Source organism: Thamnophis elegans, chromosome 4 (assembly GCF_009769535.1).
Source record: "Thamnophis elegans isolate rThaEle1 chromosome 4, rThaEle1.pri, whole genome shotgun sequence".
In the NCBI taxonomy this organism is placed as follows: domain Eukaryota; kingdom Metazoa; phylum Chordata; class Lepidosauria; order Squamata; family Colubridae; genus Thamnophis; species Thamnophis elegans.
In genome coordinates this window covers 88,252,027-88,274,028 of record NC_045544.1, presented here as the reverse complement: position 1 = coordinate 88,274,028, position 22,002 = coordinate 88,252,027, and positions in this window count along the sequence as shown.

Sequence of the window (22,002 nt, the reverse complement as noted above, 5' to 3'; positions counted from 1 at the left end):
GCTAGCTCTCAAGAAAAGAAAATCTTCAAGGAGTTTGTAGGAAAGCAGTGCACACCAAAACATTCTGAAGTCCCTCTACTGGCTACACAATCTTCTGAAAAGGAAGCCAATATGGAACCGGCTTGATCATTTTGATGATACAAAAGAAGTAACTGTTCACTTATTTTCTGGAAGTAGCTTGTGGGGATCAAGGCTCAGATTCAGGACTGAAATTCAGCAGATTCTGGAGAACCGGTAGCGGAGGTTTGGAGAAGTTTGGAGAACCAGCAAATACAACCTCTGGCTGGCCCCAGAGTGGGGAGGGAATGGGGATTTTGCAATATCCTTCCCCTGCGATGTCCACCAAGCCACACCCACTGAACCGGTAGTAAAAAAAATTGAATTTCACCACTGCTCAGATTGATATGCACAGAAAAGAGAATGGTCAATCCTTTGTTGGTCAGAAATAAAGTGAATGAAAGAGGCAAGCAATGGAATAGAACTGGATCCAGAGTTGGCTTTCTTATACTTTTCATGCAACAAGCAAATTGTTGAATCCAATACAGGACAACAGAAAACCCAAGTGGTAAAGAGAAACCATGATAAATTGACTTTGTTTTTCTCTTCAGTATTCTTATCTATCAAGTTTTACACTTTAAGACATTATGAAGTGCATATATAGTAATAGTAATAAGAAACTATTGCATTTTTAGTTTAAAAACTAAACAGCCCATGATTCATTTAATTATCACTTCAGACAGATTTCTTTACCTAAACAGAAAAACAGTATGACAAAGGGCAAAAAAGCAGTGGGGGTGAGAACAACTTTTGATTTCCTGTCAGCTTGACTATGGCTGACTGCCCTCTGGCAACTGATGGTAGGACCAATGTATCAGCTTCCAGAAGACCTAAGGCAGTGATGGCTAACATTTTTCTTGTTGGGTGCCAAAAATGCGAAGGGGCACAGTAGCATGAGCATGTGCCGGCACCCATAATGCAAAGCGCCCCCCACATGTGTATGCAGGCACAACTCCCCCCCATGCGTGCCGCACTACTCGTCTCCAAGCTGAGCTTCGTATTTCCTCCAGGGCCTGGGGAGGCCATTTTCGCCCTCCCCAGGCTCCAGGAAAGCCTGGGAAGTGCAAAAAAGAACCCAACACGCCAACCAGAAATTCTGTTGGCCTGTTGAGCCTGTTTTTTGCCCTCCCCAGGCTCCAGAGGCTTTCCTGAAGCCTGAGCAGGGCAAAAATGGCCTTTCCTGGCCTTCCGGAAGGCCGAAAAACAGCTGGCCAGCGTGCACATGCATGCTGGAGCTGATGGCTCGAATGCCAGTAGATATCGCTCCATGTGCCACCTGTGGCACCTGTGCCATAGGTTTGCCATCATGGACCTAGGGAAAGACCAATCTACAGAACCTCCAAATGATGGTGCAGAGACACTGAAGCCTGCAGATAACAAAACAATGACAATCTCTCCTTTTCTAAGTCTTCATATTAGATAGTATTTTTGAATTTCATTATGATCTCCAAACAATACTCCAGTACTTGAAAATCAATGTTTCATGTGTATGTATGATAAAAAAAAAACAGAGGCTAAGCAAATCATATTTGATTGCTACTTCTTGGGCCATTCATTCTGTTCTAATTTCATTTGATTTAAATTAAGATGAAGAAATCGATATGTGCTAATTATGTTTGGATTAGATAACTTAGTTGTTGGGCTATACGGTAAAATTGTTTGAGGATAAACAAAAAAAATTGTTTGAGGGTTCTATACACACAGTATTGTTAAACAATTCCTTAAACACTATATGGTCCAAAAATCCATTTTAAAAAGTAATGGTATTTGCACCTAAAACAAGAATGAGGAAGCTGTAACCCCAATTGGCCATGATTACAGGAACCAATAATATGCTACAGCTTTCATGCACCTATTTTAAAATTGGTGGGAGGGACACACACACACACACACACACAAACACACACCTGTATTTAAACACATTCGCAAAGCATTGCAATATTTTGTGAAAACCAGATAAATGTGTAGGAGTTATTTCCCACTTCTATAACTTTTACATTAAGAAAGATTATTTGGCTCATTTAATAGAACAAAAGTGATTTTCATTCACAAATGAAAGCTCATAGGTGTTCAGTAGAAGCTAAGATGATAACACATGTCATTATATCATTGTGCAAAGGATGTGAATTGTGTAATTTACATTAGTGACATCATCATATGAATGACTTGCAGTAATTCATATCACTTATGTGATTAAATTATCACAGGACATTAGTTGCCCACTCCTTCCTCTCCAGAGAATGCCCATGTGCACACAAGTTTATAAAGACCAATTTGTTTTGTCCATTGTTAAGAGGATGCGACAGTGTAAGCAATAACTGTTGCTATTGCCAACTTGAAAACATTTATTTTGTACAGGCAGCTATTGCTATGTTGTAAGAATACATGCTACAGATAGTGTGAGCTCTACCTACTCTTCAAAATAAAAGATTTTTTTAAAAATCTGATAGACTGAACTTATTATGCTCTCTCTTTACAAAATGATGTATTGTTGCTACCACAAACAGTCTTGTACTGAAATGTTTGGATAGGACTCCAAGATTTGATTTCTTCAATTGTAAAGACATCTACATCACTTTTTCCTTTTCTTTTGAAAATACTATCTTAACTACTTTACCAGAGGAAATTCCAGAGTTAAAAAAGTAATAAAGTAATTGTTTTGTAATGGAACCTGCCAATTTTTGCCCCTGACATCATCAACCATTATATGGAGTTCTATTTGGAATCCCTAAGCAGAAGACCTTCAATCTCTCTTCATTTCTTGCATATGTACATATCAGCTATGTAAAGAAAATGTTGCAAATTTGTTAAATAAGCCTAGTTTTTGATGGTACTGTTATGAAAGAGCCCAAAGGATGGCAGTATAAAGTAAATCTCCACTGTTTACTTCATGATGACTATGTTCAATACACATTGGGCCATTATATATGTATCTCCCTCAACTAAATACCTTTCCTTCTAATCACTTCTTTGCATTTCTGCAAGTCATCATTTATAAAGGTTGCCCTGATCAGCTGGAATGTGTCTTTAGCTGTCACTTAGGTAAAGATGTGGCTGATTTGGTTTTTAAAAACAACAACAAAATACTATTTATTTATATAATTCAGAAGCCATCTGAGTCCAAACAACTTACCGTGTGCTATCTATGTACTATCTAAATAAGCAATGATAGCAAACTGGAGAACTAAAAAATTGCCTTGATTTAAATAAACTTTTATTCTGATTATTTTGCAAGCTTTTGAAATTCCTAATTCTAATTTTGTTTCCAATGTAGGAATTAACTGTTTTTCAACGTTGTACACGCTGTTATAAGTGATGTTTGCCACAGCATTTATCTCTTCAAACCATTTACACTCTAAATAAGCTCAGCGTTAACAAAAGAAGAATCCAGGAAGACTACTTACCTTATGGTCATTTTTCAGGAGTAAGGGCTCATTTGCCAAAGTTTCAGAAGTGGCAAATCTTCAACATTCTCCTAGATCCGTGATGATGAACCTATGGCACACGTGCCAGAGGTGGCATGCAGAGCCAGCTGCTCTTCTGGTTTCCGACACAATTATGCACACTGGCCAACTAGTCTTCGTGGGCATGGAGTGCCGGAAAAGGGCCTGAAAACAGCCAAAAACCAGGCCGTTTTTTACACCTTTTCCAGGCCATTTTTCGGCTGTTTTTCAGGCCATTTTTCTGGGCCTTTGTGACCCAGAAAACAGCCCGGCAAATGGCCAAAAAATTGACATGCGTGGGCCGGCCAGCTGGTCTTTGGGTTTCCAGTGCTTTTGTATGTGCACATGTATGCACATGCACGTGCGTTCTGGTTTCGGCTCTCCGTGCCGAAAAGGTTCACCATCACCGTCCTAGATAATTGAGCTTTATGTCACAGCTGGTTGAACTTGTGAGAATAAGCAAAATAAGCAAGCAACACCTGGTTCCTTTTTACTCTTATTTCTAGGGTGTTCCAGAACCATGCTAGCAGTTTGAAATCATTTTCCCAAGATAGCGTTCATTAGTTTTACAGCAAAATATATTTCACATCGCTGAAAAGGTCTGGTTATATGTTTAATGCTTGGTTAAAAGTTCAACATAAGATTTAAAAGTTGAACTTATAGTACTATACTTTGAATAAGTGTGCAGCTCAGTTCAATGGATCTTAGTCCCGATAACTTTGTGTAGAATTTTAATGATACCTGATAAACTGAGCTATGAGATTTGATTAACAATTTGTATCTTTGTTATGGTGAAGTTTTAATATGAATTGTATTTTAAATATAAATACTAAGAATAAGAATGCAAAATATATCTATATCGAGAGTTGGTGTGTTACATCGGTTTAAGTGAAGGTTCTTTCCCCCCCCACACACACAAAATATACATATAATCCCAAAACATAGAATTCTTTCTTCTTTAGAATAGAATTCTTTAGTAGCCAAGTGTGATTGGTCACATAAGTACATAAGTTTGTATGTGCACTGAATATGTAAGCTTTCAATGTACATACAAATAACAAAGTGATACGTCATAGATCCTAAATCATAAGATACAACCATACTCATATGATCTAAAGAACAAGTGATAAATCATAAAATACCAATAGGAGAAGACAGTAGGAAAGTGAGAAGGTGAGAACATGACAAGAAGGTGAGAAAATGACAAGGATAATAGCAATGCAGCCTACCATATGGGTAGATTTCTTTAGGCATAAGACAGTGCTGAGAGTTGGGTGTTTAACAGAGTGATGGTATGGGAAAAGAAACTATCTTTGTGTCTAGTTGTTTTGGCATGCAATGCTCTATCGCAGTATCCTGAGGGGAGAAGTTGAAACAGTTTATGTCCAGGATGTGAGGGATCTGTAGATATTTTATCAGCTCACTTTCTGGTTCATGCAGTATACAGGTCCTGAAGGGAAGGCAGGCTGGTTGCAATTGTTTTTCTGCATATGTTTGAATCTCATCCACATCTTGCCCAATTTTGGTATTGTTACACAAATTCTTACACAGTTTTAGGTGCAAGGTTTTAAACGATGAGATCACTGAGACTCCACAAGATTTGGCAATGTTACAAAAGTCTAGCCCTATATATTTAAATGTTTATTTTATTCTGCTGTCCAATGAGGTTAAACATTATTATGTTACATATGTGTCTGAAAAGGATGTTCACGTCTCTTATACAAAAATGTATAATATGGCCTCTTAGCATGAAATCACGCCTGGCTTTTCCTTCAGGGCATACAAAGATGGTCATAATCAGTTCATTTGTATTTCAAAATTGATCTCTGAACTACTGAATAGAACAGGACTGTTAAATTTGTGGTAACACATTGTATGACAACTTTTTTCTCCTTCACTAAAATGGGGGTGGACATGGCCAGTTTGTGATACATCTGGCCTGTGCGCAGCGAGATTGACACCCCTGGAATAGAATAACACCAAGCAACAGGAAAACTGTAGTACAAATAATTTTGTCACAATTCCTTTTACATAGTGGTTAAGCACGTAATGCCAGGTTATAATAATTATCTCCTCACCAAAATTATATAGATGCTTAGCAGGGGTGACTTCCTGTACCAGTTAGTACTGGTTTGCTGCGCACACGCTGGCTGCACATTGCTCGTGCATACATAGTAGACTAAAAATTATTCTGTGCATGCACAGAAACATGCTGGCAACGGCAGAAGAGACTGGGAACCAGTTCGGGGAAGTGGCCAGCCTGGGTCGCTGCTGGTTCTGCCACCCAGGCCTAAATTCCACCCAGGCCTGAACCGGGCCAAACCGGGAGCAACCCACCTCTGATGATGATTTGTGGGGAGAGATGTTTGTCTTTAATTTTAAAAAATAAAAGTGGGATTCACTGATAATTCATTACTGCTAATTTAGCTTTGTCACATTCATCACATGTTCAATGGTTAGAAATACTATTTTCTCCTTTTAGAAAATCTTCACAACAATAGTGGGGGGAAGCTCTCTGGAGTAAAGAAAGTATTCCCCTTTGTACAGAAGGACATGGTGTGAAATTAACACTAATTTATAGGGATTTTGTGAGCAATCTTTATGGAAGGACTTTCAAAAGAACCCAGAGGTTGTTCACTGTTGTAGTTCACAAACTCTGCATCACTGTAAAAGAATGCTGGAACTGGCTGCTTCTGTTTAAGCAGTGCATGCCAGTCATGCCAGAAGAGATAACCTTCTGTTCGGAAGAATCAGGACATTTCGGTTAATACCTGATTTGGAAAATCCCAGGCTTTCCAGCTACTTACTCAGTGTTGGCCTCAACAAGAATTTGTCAGGCATATGGCAAGCACAATATTGTCCTTTGCTGGCTTGAAGGGAGCAGACAAACTTTTCACAGATACTGGTGGATAAGAGCAAACAGCACTGAGTTAAGCATGCAACTATCATGGACCTTCATATAATGGAATTCTCAGAATGCAATGCAGTGCAGTGCCCCAATGTAGCAATGGAGAAAACCTGTAGTCACCAAGCTTTGTTTTTGACACATTGGGACTACAGTCCTCTGCACAATTACCTGAGATAAAGTCTTTAGAGGTCAGGGAACTATTTCATGGATTTTTTTTCATCTAGAGAGATAATAATTTCTGAATTTTTATTTTGCTTTCAATTCTCATAAAGAATGCTAATGAGCAGATGACTGAGAGTACAAAACCTTTCATCCTTCACCATTTGGCCAGAGCTGAAGAAGTTTTTTGGATGAGGAGCAAAATGTCCTCAAGGAAAAAAACCAAAGTCCAGTTATATTTCGAAAAAGCAATTTAGGAACAACCATTCCCTAGTGGACTGAGACTCTCCACAAACATTACGCTGTGCACAGGGCCGGGCGTCCTAGACAGGCACATGCACTGCGCCCGCGTGCACACACCACTGCCCTGTGACACCCAGCTGGTCGGCAGAGATTGCACAGGCTCCACATGCTGGATACGCATCTGGGCACATTATTAAACGGCCATGGAACGCGGGCGGGCAAGTGGGCCAAATGAGCCACCATACTGGTACGGTGGCTGCTTCTCCTGGCTACTACTAGTATGGTCGTACCGGGCCATACTGCTTGGAAACCACCACTGCAGCAAGGGCAAGAAAAGAGTAAGCAAGAAAGAGCAGCCATAAAAGATCATTTACATAATGTCCCATTTTTATTTCCCATGGTGATCTGAGCTTACAGAGGGTAATTGGGACCAGAAACACTATTGCTATGCAATGTGGTCATACAGAAGGATATCACATGACTGTGTTGACTTATAACAGCAGTTCTGGCAGTCCCACTTGCTGTTGTTAGGTGAATCTGATGCTGAAGTAGTGTCTCATGGTCACTGGATTGATATCTGCAACCTCTTGTCAGCTTCGCCATTGACTTTGCTTGTCGGAAGCCAGCAGTGAAGGTCATACATGGTGATTGCATGACCATTTGCCACACTATGACATTATAATCGCTAGCCAATTGCTGTGCACTCAAATCATATCTTGTGACTTAGGGGACCCTGAAATGACTGCAACTACAATGACTCATTGTAAGTACCTCTCATTTAAAGTCATCATAATTTTGAATGTTTGCTGACCAAGTCATTTAACAAAGGCTAATCAGATCCAAATAGCTGGATTGTGTACAGGTATATCTGCACAGTGTATGGGCTAGACTTCCCAAGTCTAAATTGGAAATTCCACAGGAAGTCATAAAGCATATGAGGGCTAATATCCTGTGGGATGTCTAGACATTGTGGTAGTAGACAAGGACCTGAAAACAGTAGTAGTGATAGATGTAGTGATGCCAAGTGACAGCAACATCAGAAAGGAGGAGAATGAGAAGCTGATGAAGTTCTAGGACCTGAAGGATGAACTAAAAAGGATGTGGAAACTAAAAGCCAAAGTAGTGGTCCCATGATGATAGGAGCACATGGAGCTGTGACTCCCAAGCTGTAAGAGTGACTCCAACAGATTCCAGGAACAATTTCTGAACTCTTATCAGAAGAGTGCAGTGCTAAGAACAGCTAAAATTCTGTGTAGAACCCTTAAATACTCATGTCTCTGGTAGAGGATCCAAGACCAAGGAAGACACATATGGGTGAGAAGGGAATTATTATTATACAATTGTATCACAGCGGCCAGTTGTTTCGCCGGATTTGGCATTGGTTACTAGTCGGGCCCCACCCAGGGGCCTAGGACGTCGTAACGTATTTTCGTAATATGCGTGCAGATCCAAGCAGTGCGGCTTTTTGCATTTGACTGATGGTGATTTTGTCAATTTTTAACTGTTTTAAATGTAATTCCAGTGCTTTTGGAATAGCACCCAGTGTGCCAATTAGCACTGGAATTACCACTGCTGGTTTGTGCCATAGTCGTTGAATTTCGATTTTTAAGTCCTGGTATCTTGCGATTTTTTCATGTTCCTTCTCGGCGACCCTGCTATCACCTGGTATTGCAATGTCTATGATTGTGACCTTATTTTTCTCAACCAGTGTGATGTCTGGTGTATTATGCGCCAGTATTTTGTCGGTTTGTATACGGAAATCCCACAAGATCTTGACCATCTGATTTTCGGTGACTTTTTCAGGCTGATGTTCCCACCAGTTTGTTGCTGTTTTAATATTATAATTTTTGCACAAATTCCAATGGATCATTTGTGCTACTGAATTGTGCCGCAATTTATAATCAGTCTGCGCGATATTTTTACAGCAGCTGAGTATGTGATCAACAGTTTCGTCAGCTTCTTTGCAAAGTCTGCATTTGGCATCATCAGAGGATTTTTCGATTTTGGCCTTAATGGCATTTGTGCGGATAGCTTGTTCTTGCGCAGCCAGGATTAGTGACTCTGTTTCTTTCTTTAATGTACCTGTTTTTAACCATAACCAAGTTTGTTCACTGTCCACTTTATCTTTTATTTTTTCCAGAAATTGACCATGCAGTGCTTTGTTCTGCCAACCCTCCATTCTTGATTTTATCACATCTTTTCTGTATTCTTGTTTTGTCTGTTGGGCCTTCAGTAGATTTTTGTTCTTTACTTCGATTAATAGATGTTCTTGACTTTCTTTTAAATAATCAGCCAGTGCATGTTTTTCTTCTTCAACTGTTTGCTTCACTTGTAATAATCCTCTGCCACCTGATTTTCGTGGCAGGTATAGTCTATCAGTATCACCACGTGGATGTAAACTGTAGTGCATTGTCATTAGTTTCCTGGTTTTTCGGTCCAAAAGGTCCAAATCAGCTTGTGTCCAGTTAACTATGCCAGCTGTGTATCTTATAACTGGTATTGCCCAGGTATTTATGGCTTTGATTGTATTTCCACCATTCAATTTAGATTTCAAAATTTTCCTAACTCTGTTGGTGTACTCTCGTCTGACAATAGTTTTTACTTCTCCATGCTTGATGTTATCCAACTGCAGAATGCCTAAGTATTTGTAGGCTTCATTTTCTTTGCATTTAATTAGTTGGATTATTATTATTATTATTATTATTATTATTATTATTATTATTATTATTATATCAGAAGGTCTATGCCAACTTTCTCAGGCTTGTGTTTTCCAGGTGTGATGGACTATAGCTCCACCAATTTTGGGAAACACTATCTGAATCCTAGGGGAGGGGTAGGTTTTGATTGGTAATTGTTTGCTCAAGTATGGAGTTTTAATAATGTAAGATTCTTTTTTCCTATTGTGGATTCCTCTAACGCTTCCTGCCTCAGTTTGTACCAATCTCTTTCACCCCATGCTTTATAGAACCAACTCTTTATAATGTTTGCTATGTTATATATGAATGCCACATCCCCTTTCTAAGTTATCAAGAATGCAAAAGCTTCCATGCTGACAGCACATTTAATTATTATTAAGCGTTTCCATATCATTTCTTGTATATCTCATTTGTAAGGTTCTTATCTTAATTTGATCTGAGTTCCCACAGTCTAAGCTGACTTCTTTGAAAGATGTATTTTTTCAGAACAGAAATATTACTGTATCTAATTTAACCACACAACCTTTTCCACAAATTGTCATTGTTACTTAGGAAATAATGCTGCATATTCATAACTCTTTGAAAATTCAATTCTGTGATGCTAGACGTAAATTAGCATTACGCTCAGTAAATTCATTATCAAAGAGAAAAACAAGGCTAAAGCAGGAACTTCCTGTCCTAAACTCCCTTTGTATGCTTTTCCAAACAGAAAGAGAAGGGGGTGTAAAAGGCCTGACATACTGTCTGCCTGTCATTCTGTCTGTTTGTTTCTCTGTTAACACAATGATGCTATGGAGCCAAAAAAAAACAACCCACCAGTGAGCTATTATTTGGGTGGGAAGAGGAGGAAGCCAGGAAAAGAAAAATTAAATTTAAAAATGGATTAGATCTGGTTGCCATCTCTAAAGAAAATATTCTGAGAAGCAAAATTTATTCCAATGCTTGTCTATAGCAGAAGCTTTCTTCCTGCATGGACATTATCACCCTGGTTTTGTAAAACAAAGCAATCATATTAGTGATTTTTATTGATTTTATCAATTTATCAAACCCGTTCAAGAAACAGTGTTTGCGCCTCCATCTCTGTGAGGGAAAATTGTAATCTCAATAATTCCAGCAAGCATCAGGTGAGAAATGGGTTTTTTTAGGCAAAGATCTAGATTAAATTAACCCAAACATTGATTTGGATGGAGAAAGTCACGAGTATCTTGTGTTCTGCTGGGAGGATGTACAAAGCCTACAAAAAGAACACATTCACGTCAGTCTCTATGGAGAGAAGTCTACAGGCTCAGTGAATGAGTGGGAAGTACTGGATAAGGTCCATTGTTATGGATATCTAAGTACAATTCAAAAGTGTATGGCTGTATTTATTTTATTTGTTTAGCAAATTTATATGCCGCCCATCACATTGTCCCTGAACAGAGTTAATATTCTTTCTTTTTTTTTTTATTAAATGTTTTTTTAATTTTAGTTTGAAACGGGTACAGCATCTTTCTTAATATATCAATCAATTACAGATAAGTTTTGGTACATCTCCTCCACAGTCAACCAACATATCTCATATTAACTCAAGCATTATTATATATCCATTTTCATTTAACTGTAATTATTATTTAGGAGTATTGGTAGGAGTAATAATCTTGAACAATACCTACCCACACCGATGGGAGGGGAGAAAAAGAAAAAAAAAAAAAAAAAAAAAGAAAAAGGGACAAATAGAAAATTAAAATTAAAATAAAAGATAGTAGATAGTACAAAAAAAGACAAAAACGACAATCAGGAAAACAAAACAAAACACAGGTGTCTATTATGAAAAAAAAAGAAGTATATCAACTGGTTACAACATGTTTTGGTGCTTCTCTTCCATTAATTCATATTAATTCAGATAACTTAACTCGAATATTTACCATATCAACATCATTATACCTCCAGTTTTAATTATTATGGTTATTTAAACATCCTTCATCCTTAGCTATGCTAAAGAGTTAATCCATAACACATGCTGGCAATTCATTTACTTATTTGTAAAATCCTCTATTATCATCAAATCGTCATATCCTATTTTAGCTAAACATCTATAATATTCAGTTATATCATATATCATAACATTTTCCCAATATTGATTAACATTTGATTATATGAATTTTGTTTAGTTTTTTAATAGTGCTAATTATTATAGTTAATACTCTTTATGTATAATCTAAAGGTGTTTTCTCATATCCAATTGTTAGTTATCATATCAACTCCACATTATATACATTACTATCAATATCAATTATTATTCAGCAATATCTGTTACAAGAAAAAGCAATTAGGTTTAACTAGTTTTCAATTGTATTCATCAATCTATCAGCCAGTTCCAAATTATATATATTGCTATCCATATCAGTCATTATTCAGCTATATCTATTACAAATTGAAGTAATCCGATTTAGCTAATTTTAGGTTGTATTGTCCCATCTGTCAGCCTGTGTCCCTCCAACAACGAGATTTCCTCAGACCAATAGCCATTCGTTGGATAAATTTACCAAATGTTTCCATAAGCAAATCCAAACAAAAATATTTCGGCACCTTTGGATTCTGAATGTCGGTGATGGAATAATAATGTTGTCCTAGGCTTATAAAATTTCCCAAATTAACTTTAATTCTCAAGGGTGGATTTTCCATTCCTCCTGCACTCTGTCTCTTTAAATGAGTCGTCTTTATAGCTCCCCCACTCCTCTCTTCCTCTGAGATAGACCAGACACCATTTCTCACATTTTCCATTTGTGTTTCAGGAACATTTAAGCATTCAACGATCTCAGTTTTAACTTCATATTTTAGAATCAGTTGATCCAGGGTTCTTTCCAGTTTTTGGTAAGAATCAAAGAGTCCTCTACACGCAGAGAAAAGAGCCTGAAATGAAATCTTAGAGGTATTTTGGGACGCCATGATGTGTCGTAGTTAAAAATTAGAAGCTCTCTTTTTTTTTCCCCACAGGCTTCGAAGCACTTTTTTTTTTAGTCTCTTACAGGCTGTCAATCTTATCTAGTTGTAAACAGAACTAGGTAGTAAAGTAATAAAAATGTCGAATCGTGACGGGCTAATTAGTAGGAGATAAGTTTTACGATCCACTTAGGGAGATTCAGAGGGGGGAGGATGTCGCGGGGTTTCTTGAAGCATTTAAGAAGTAAAGTAACCACCAGTCATAAATCCATTAGAAAAGCCAATTCGCCGCTAAATCTTCCTGTTTTTTGGTTTCAATTAGCTTAATTTTTTAACTCTCTTGGATAATAAAATCAGCTTACCAGATGACATCACTTCTTCCATTCTTAGGGGCAACCTGCAGTTTCAGTTAGCACGCAGCTAATCCAAAAAGGAATTGGCACGAGGAGTTAATACCCCCCCCCCAGAGATTTGCGGATATCTCTGGGGTCCTGGGTGTCTCCCCACCTTCACTGTCGTCTCCGGGACAGCTAGAGTTCAAAGAACCCGTCCAAAAATCCTTTGGTATAGAGGAATTTCAGGAGTAGCCTGAAACTCCATCTTCTCACTGCTAAGCCCCGCCTTCTTCAGAGTTAATATTCTTTCTTAACTGAATATGCTGTTCTTCAAAATCAATGATGGTACATTTTACAAGCAAAGCTCAAACACAAAATGCAACTCCCAATTTGTTCAGAAAACGTTAAACCCTAAGTTAAAACAAATACCTGCACAATTCAAACTTCTCAAGCACTGGTTTTTCAAACCAATTTGTGAATGGGAAAAATTCAAGCAAGGGCAAAGGGGATGGTTTACAGCCAGCTAGGAATGGGAGGGAGGTATTTATGAATAATAAAGAGCTGTATCAGGGAGAAAAACAAAAGGAATTGAGGGTTCACTGCTCATTTGGACTAAAAAGCTATTCACCAAATACACAAAGAAGACAGAATCCCTCAATGCCTACTTTGTCCCGAGACAAATTATGACTAGATATTAACAAGCAAGATTACTGGGTCGCTGGGTAAGAGGAATGTAGCAGCCATAGTAAAAACTTGTCTTCACTAAAGCAATTGAAAAAGGACTGCACACAGTCCATCAGAAACCCCACAAAAGATCAGAGAATCCTCCTCATGTGAGTGATTTTTCCAAGAGCCAAAAAAGGATGCTGATGATCCTATTTCCTCTCTCTCTCTTTCTCTCTCTCTCTCTCTCTCTCTCTCTCCCTCCCTCCCTCCCTCCCTCTCTCTCTCTCTCTCTCTCCACACATCTTACCACAGGCTCATCACCTAGAAGAAAGAAAACATGTCATTCACTTCAGATTATCATTCTTATTCTTACACTTTCATACAAGTCTTTCTGGCAGAGAACTCTGGGAGCTGTAGTGTACAGACATCTGAAGTCACCACATTATGGAAGGCTGAGTTAGCTATTTTAAGAAAATTAAGGTATATATGTCCTTCCTCTCTCCCTTCTTCTTTTTCTCTTGAATTTGCAAAATAGTGAGCACTGTGAATTTTCCCTCATTTTAGCTCCCAAAGAGTTTGATTTTTTGAAAGAACAAAGATAGTTGCCTGGCTAAATGTTACCAAGTTGCCTCCACTGTTAATAGGAGATTTGAATGTGGATCTCCTGGATTTAACAAACACAGCCATTACATTACATTGGGGGAAAGAAAAAGAAAACCATTAATCTCACTAAGCTCTGCCTCCTTCCCCAGAATCAGCCCATCATGTTTAGGGGTGAGAGGAGCAGAAATCCAAGAACAGACAAGATCTAGGATGTGGCAAAGAGAAGCATCAGGAATATGGAGTGTATTGAGGAAATAAGCACCAGTTTTGCTGTGTCTAGATCAACTTCAGAATAGAGGTTTCTTGTCCATTTGTCCCTCCTTTCCTTTCAATGTTGAAAATTGCTTGCATGAATGGAAAGCACAATAATCTTCCCCTCCCCTCAAAAAATAATTAAGAGGAAAGAAATTGAGGAAAATAGAGAATAAAAATGTAGAAATAGTAAATGAATGAGTGAGTGAACAATTCAGGGGAGTGACGGGTTAAATACTTTTGTGGCTCTCCCTCAATTATTATATTTTGGCAGAAAAGCTCCAATAGAATATATTCCGTTCAGTACACACCAATATAAAGAATCAACAGAAGAAGCATAAAGTGGGAGTATTTCCAGACTTTCCAAATGCAATTCCTATTTTTCATGAAGGGTGTTGCAGAGAGCAGATGGTTGAATGCATCAATTCCAAGTTTTCTTCGCAAATTGATTAATTAACTAGAGTTTTAACAGCATTCTCACATATTTAAATACCTCCTGTGAATCATCAAAATTATACCTTTCATTTTGTATACAGAATACAATAAATAATTATTTGTTGCAATTTATCAAATAACTATTTGAAAATCACTTAAATTCATCAGTTAACAAACAAAAACTCTTTTTTAAAAAAAATCTTGGCATCTTCCTTTTCTCCCTTCCCCTTGTTTTCCCTCTTAATCTTGTTTTCATATTTTCATGCATTCTTTCTGGGCTGAACTTGAACTAAGAAGCTCTTTTAATTTGACTGGTGTAAACAGATTGCTGCAACGACCAAAAATATTTTCCCCTTTCCTGGTGGGTGGCATTGCTGATTGGGTGAAATGATATATTTTTCTTATTCTGCTGTTTCTGATAGAGATTTGAATGGATCCATATAAAATTGTAGAAACAGAATTGGTAAAAACTTGAGAGAAAGGTAACTTAGTCTTCTTCAGTTCTGGCAGAATTGTGGTTCTAACTGGAATGCTTGAATCCTTTCTACACAGTTATTAGACAAGCTCCTCACAAGTATAAAGGTTATACTAACTGGATTCCACACAACTTCATTCCATATATTTTACTTCTGAATTTGGCTGTTTTATTTCTGAATTGAACTTCCTCATGAGGAAACTTCATGTCCATGTTTATAAACATGATATTTCAGATAGCATTTTAAATGATCCTATAGCATGTCACCATCATATTCATAGCTATCAACACAATAAAACTACCTGGGTTTGTTGCTGTTGTTTGAATATCTGGGAGAGGAAAGAATAGGAGAAAAGAAAACAGAATAAGGAAATTGTGCTTTCTTCAACTCAATTTATTTTACTTAAATGAGCACTACTTTAATGAATGAAGACTGAACAGAAGAAGGCAGCAATTAAATTCAGCTTTTGCTGCTCATGTAAACCATTCTCAGATTCATGCTGAAAGCACTTCAGAAAAGCTTAGAATTAATCACCATAAGCTATTTCATCATTTGGGGGAGATTCTAACTAACAATAGAATTTGTTGTATTAGTGCTATAAAAGCATCTCTAAAGCCCAGTTTTTCCTTATTTATGGTTTGTTAGTTTTAAATTGGGGAACTGCTTATAAAGTTTTATATAGAAATTATTGAGTCTATTATTTGTACATGCATAACTGTCTAATTTGATAAAGCAACCAAATAAGTATAGACTCCTATGGATAGAATAAAAATAATTCCAACCAGCCACCCTTCCATAGAAGACCTGTATATTGTGCATGTCAGAAGGGCTGAGAAGATAACTGCGGACCTCCCACATCCCAGACTTAAACTGTTTCAACTGCTACCCTCAGGATGGCACTATAGGGCATTGTATGGCAAGTCAACTAGACACAGAGACAGTTCCTTCCCTGAAGCCATCACTCTGCTGAACACCTAATTCTCACAGCTGACAACATACAGTCACTACTAAGCTTGTTTGCTTGTTTGCTTGTTTAATGTGTATACATATTAACCCATAGGGTGTAACTGCAGTATTGTTATTTATACCTTTTATTATCTTTACCTCCCCCTTTTGTTGGCTGTACACTTTAGTACTATTATTATTATATTTTGTTGTTTTGCAGGTATGCTAAGTGCTTCTGTAGCTAAGACAAATTGCTTGTGTGTCTAACCACACTTAGTCAAAAGAATAGAGAAAATAACAACAGCAATAGCAATAATAATAATAATAATAATAATAATAATAATAATAATAATACTCCGCCGTTGCCGGTCCCAAGCCCGGATGAGAAAGGAGGAGGGTTGGGGTCAGGTTGGCAACCTGGCCCCATAAAAAAAACCTGCCAACCCATACAATATGGTGAAAGAAACAAATAAAAATTTTATACCGCATCGGTCGTCGCGCGGGTTAACAAGGGCCGCGGCGGATGTTGGGGTCCCTGGACATCCGTCAACAAGTGGGCTACAAGTGGACCAGCCAACAAAACAACAAAAATATAGTGCAGATGAAAACTGTGCCATAATGGCCTGTTACTACAAGTCAGAGCCAGAAAAAAGATGTTATTTAAAGCGAATGTTAGTGAACAACGACTAGCAGATCAAAGGCGATTTATTATACGGAATAAAGTGTTTAGTGAAGTTGAACTTCAGGCAAATTGCAAAACCAAAAAAACAATATCACAAGCGGAAATAACTGATATTCAAGACACAACTAAAGACATTATAGTAAAAATCCCAGAAGAAGCTCTCGGGGAGGAAATAACACCACCACCACTAGAACCAGTTATCACTGAACCAACTGATGAACTATCTCAAAAACAAAAAGAATTGAAGGATAAGATCATGGAACATTTTCTGCTTAATGAGAAAAGGCAACATTTACCATCACTAAAAACTGTGCCTAAGAAAATTTTGGCCCCTATCATGAAAATGGTTAATGCAGTGTTTTCAACAATTGAATCGGGATCCATCTTGGAAACGAACCAGTTAATGTACAGCGCAGCTGTAATAGTCACTAATGAACTAGGCATTAAAATCAAAGTACCTAGTCACACAACAGAAAAAGCATCAAAGGCAAAGTGTAAAATCCGATTAGAACAAAAAGTCAAAAAATTAAGGGCAGATGCTAGTAACTTAAAGAACATGCATGAGCAACGGCTTAAAAACAACAAAATCATAGATCAGCTAATCAGAAGATATAGATTGGATACAAGAAACATCAATGAAGCTGTAGAGATTGTAAAACAGCAGATAACAGCAACAGCTAGAAAAATTGAAAGATATGAGGCACGAATCATCCAATATAAACAAAATCAGCAATTTCGATCAGACCAACGGCATTTTTATCAAAGTCTTAATGTGAATGGTGACACCAAAAGTGAAAAACCAGAAAAGCAGGCCACAGTTGAATTCTGGAAAGAATTGTGGGAAAATGCAAAGGACTACAATAAGGAAGCAAAGTGGATACATGACTTTGAGAAAAGCATTAGCAACAAACAAATGCAAGTATTAGAAATAACAACTGAGATGGTCAAAAATCGAGTAAAAAAGGTAAAGAATTGGACATCACCTGGAAAGGACCAATTACATGGTTTCTGGCTCAAATATCTGACCAGTTTACATTCAATATTGGCCAGGCAACTGAATAAAATTTTACAAAAGGGCTAAATTGATGAATGGTTGACAACTGGAAAAACATACTTGATTCAGAAAGATGCAACTAAAGGAACAACACCTGAAAACTACAGACCAATAACATGCTTGCCAACAACCTTCAAATTACTCACAGGCATTATTGCAGATAACATGATGGATTATTTGGAAACAAACAACATCTTGCCAGTAGAGCAAAAAGGCAACAAAAGAAGGAGCAGGGGCACAAAAGATCAGCTCCTAATTGATAAAATGATATTAGAAAATTGTAAGAACAGAAAAACGAACTTGAATATGGTCTGGATTGATTACAAAAAGGCATTTGACTCACTGCCACATAGTTGGATCATAAAATGCTTAGAAACAACTGGCATTAGCAAAAATATTACATCCTTTACTGAAAAGGCGATGAAACAATGGAGAACTGAGTTGGCAGTAGGGGATGAGATCTATGGAATGGTTAATATCAAGCGAGGAATTTTCCAGGGTGATTCACTTTCACCTCTTCTCTTCATCATCGCAATGATCCCACTATCAGAAATCTTTAAAAAAATGAAATTAGGCTACCAAACAGCCAAAGAAGCTGAAAAAATTTCGCATTTACTATATATGGATGATTTGAAACTCTATGGAAAGTCAGAAATAGAAATCCAATCATTGACAAACACAGTCTGGGTATTCAACACCGATATTTCAATGCAGTTTGGCATGGAAAAATGTGCCACTGTATCCATAAAAAGGGGCAAAATCACTGCATGTGAGGGAATTGAAATGCCCAATGGCCAACTAATTAAATGCAGCGAAAATGAAGCCTACAAATACTTAGGCATTCTGCAGTTGGATAACATCAAGCATGGAGAAGTAAAAACTATTATCAGGCGAGAGTACACCAACAGAGTTAGGAAAATTTTGAAATCTAAATTGAATTATGGAAATACAATCAAGGCCATAAATACCTGGGTAATACCAGTTATAAGATACACAGCTGGTATAGTTAACTGGACACAAGCTGATTTGGACATTTTGGACCGAAAAACCAGGAAACTAATGACAATGCACTACAGTTTACATCCACGTGGTCATATTGTAGACTACTGTAGACTATACCTGCCACGAAAATCAGGTGGCAGAGGATTATTACAAGTGAAGCAAATAGTTGAAGAAGAAAAACATGCACTGGCTGATTATTTAAAAGAAAGTCAAGCACATCTATTAATCGAAGTAAAGAACAAAAATCTACTGAAGGCCCAACAAGAATACAGAAAAGATGTGATAAAATCAAGAATGGAGGGTTGGCAGAACAAAGCACTGCATGGACAATTTCTGGAAAAAATAAAAGATAAAGTGGACAGTGAACAAACTTGGTTATGGTTAACAACAGGTACATTAAAGAAAAAAAACAGAGTCACTAATCCTGGCTGCGCAAGAACAAGTTATCCGCACAAATGCCATTAAAGCCAAAATCGAAAAATCCTCTGATGATGCCAAATGCAGACTTTGCAAAGAAGCTGATGAAACTGTTGATCACATACTCAGCTGCTGTAAAAAAATCACGCAGACTGATTATAAATTGTGGCACAATTCAATAGCACAAATGATCCATTGGAATTTGTGCAAAAATTATAATATTAAAACAGCAACAAACTGGTGGGAACATCAGCCTGAAAAAGTCACCGAAAATCAGATGGTCAAGATCTTGTGGGATTTCCGTATACAAACGGACAAAATACTGGCACATAATACACCAGACATCACATTAGTTGAGAAAAATAAGGTCACAATCATAGACATCGCAATACCAGGTGATAGCAGGGTTGCCAAGAAGGAACATGAAAAAATCGCAAAATACCAGGACTTAAAAATCGAAATTCAACGACTATGGCACAAACCAGCAGTGGTAATTCCAGTGGTAATTGGCACACTGGGTGCTATTCCAAAAGCACTGGAATTACATTTAAAACAATTAAAAATTGACAAAATCACCATCAGTCAAATGCAAAAAGCCGCACTGCTTGGATCTGCACGCATATTACGAAAATACGTTACGACGTCCTAGGCCCCTGGGTGGGGCCCGACTAGTAACCAATGCCAAATCCAGCGAAACAACTGGCTGCTGTGATACAATTGTATAATAATAATAATAATTCTTCACTGATAATTGTGCCAGAAGTTTGGATTTGAGTACAGCAAAAACCACTGGGAACATCAGGTTGAGAAGGTTCTAGAGAATGAAAAAGTCAAGATCGTGTGGGATTTCAGAATTCACCCTGGAGGCACTTACAACACCTACAACACACCTGACATAACAATAGTTGAAAAGAAAAAAGTTTGATTCATTGACATTGCAATACCTGGTGATGCGCGAATTGAAGATAAGCAGCAAAAAAAAAAAAAATCACAAAGTACTGGGACTTGCAAACTGAAGTTGAGTGACTGTGGAAAAAGAAATTGAGTGTTATCCCGATTGTAATTGGAGCCCTTGGAGCAATACCTAAAGGGCTACCTCGCTATTTGGACATTCTAAATTTATCGGACTTGAACATTCTGACTCTACAAAAAAAACACCCTACTTGGAACAGCTTATATCCTCTGATGTTACCTTAACAGTTCCTAGGTCCTTGGTTAGGACTTCAGCTGTTGAGCTACCAACCAACCACAAAGGCTGTGAATCTCACCAAAGATTAACCACATACCGTATTTTTTCAGAGCATAAGACGCACCAGAGTATAAGATGCACCAAGGTTTTGAAGAGACAAATTAAAAAAAAAGTTTTTGCACTCTGCAAACCTCCGGAAAATGGCCCTCTTTTTTTTGCAAAAATGCCCCCCCTTTTTTCTCCAAAAAGGTATGAATAGCCTTTAGGAGGCTTGTAGAGTGTTCCTGGGGAGGGGCAAAAACAAGCAAAATGGCCCATTTTTTGCAAAAACAGGCCCGTTTTTCATTTAAAAAGGGGCATTAGGAAGCTTATAGAGGGATCCTGGGGTCTGAGGGGGAGAAAATTTGAGGAAAAAATAACCCAGCTCCTGGGAGCTGCCTTCCCCAGCTCCTGGGAGCTGCCTTCCCCAGCTCCTGGGAGCTGCCTTCCCCAGCTCCTGGGAGCTGCCTTCCCCAGCTCCCAGGAGCTCTCTGAAAGCCCCCTACAAGGTATGCACAGCCATTTTGGTGAAGGGGCATTGTCATTGGGGCATTTGGCATCGTTTCCAAGAATTTTACAAAATACATCAAAAAATTACAGCTTCCTGCAATAATACCAGCGGAACTGCAAAAAACTCTGCTACTTGGAACATTATACATTTTAAGAAGATACTTGGTCGATAGGATGTTGGCAGCAACCCGTATCAACCATCAGTGCAAGTCAATAATATTTGTGATACATCTTTAAATGTTCAGTTGACTGAGTTTCATGTTTAATGAATAAAAATATAATAATAATAATAATAATTCTACAGCAGTGTAATTCAGCAACAGATGCATCACTTGGGATTGCATATTTTAAATAGGTAATGCACATACAGGGTAAATTTTGGCTTTTGAACTACTACAAATTTAAATCCATCTAATATTTTATGTGCTCTGAACAAAGAATCAGTAACACAAGACAGTAAGGACCACAGATTTCTAATTATTCTTTCATCAGTCCAGATAAACAAACATTGAATCCATAAGGAGTATTCTTTGCATTAGCAAATGGACAGAAAATTCTTTTTTGCATACATACATTTGACTATATTGTAAACTTCAAACTACATTACAAAATGTAAGAAAAAATTGTGGATGTTTGCTATTCCAATTTTCTAATAGGCTCAGTGAAGTAGGATTACATTAAGATATAAACCATTTAGCCTTCTGTAGAGAAATGGATAATCAAAACTTACTGACATCAAGGATTTTAAATCTGCCTCTTTGTTCATAAAATGGGGCAGATATTTCAAAATTAGTTGCAGTATATAGTTCATGATTTGCAAAAGGATGTGATGTTGAAGTAATCTCATTTTTTGCCTGGAACAGTTTCTATTATTTGTACTACACATTATTCTGCAATAATAGCAACAGCAAAAAGAATAGAGAGGAGAAATATATGCCTTTGCTGCCGATATCTATAGCCTCTGTAGCA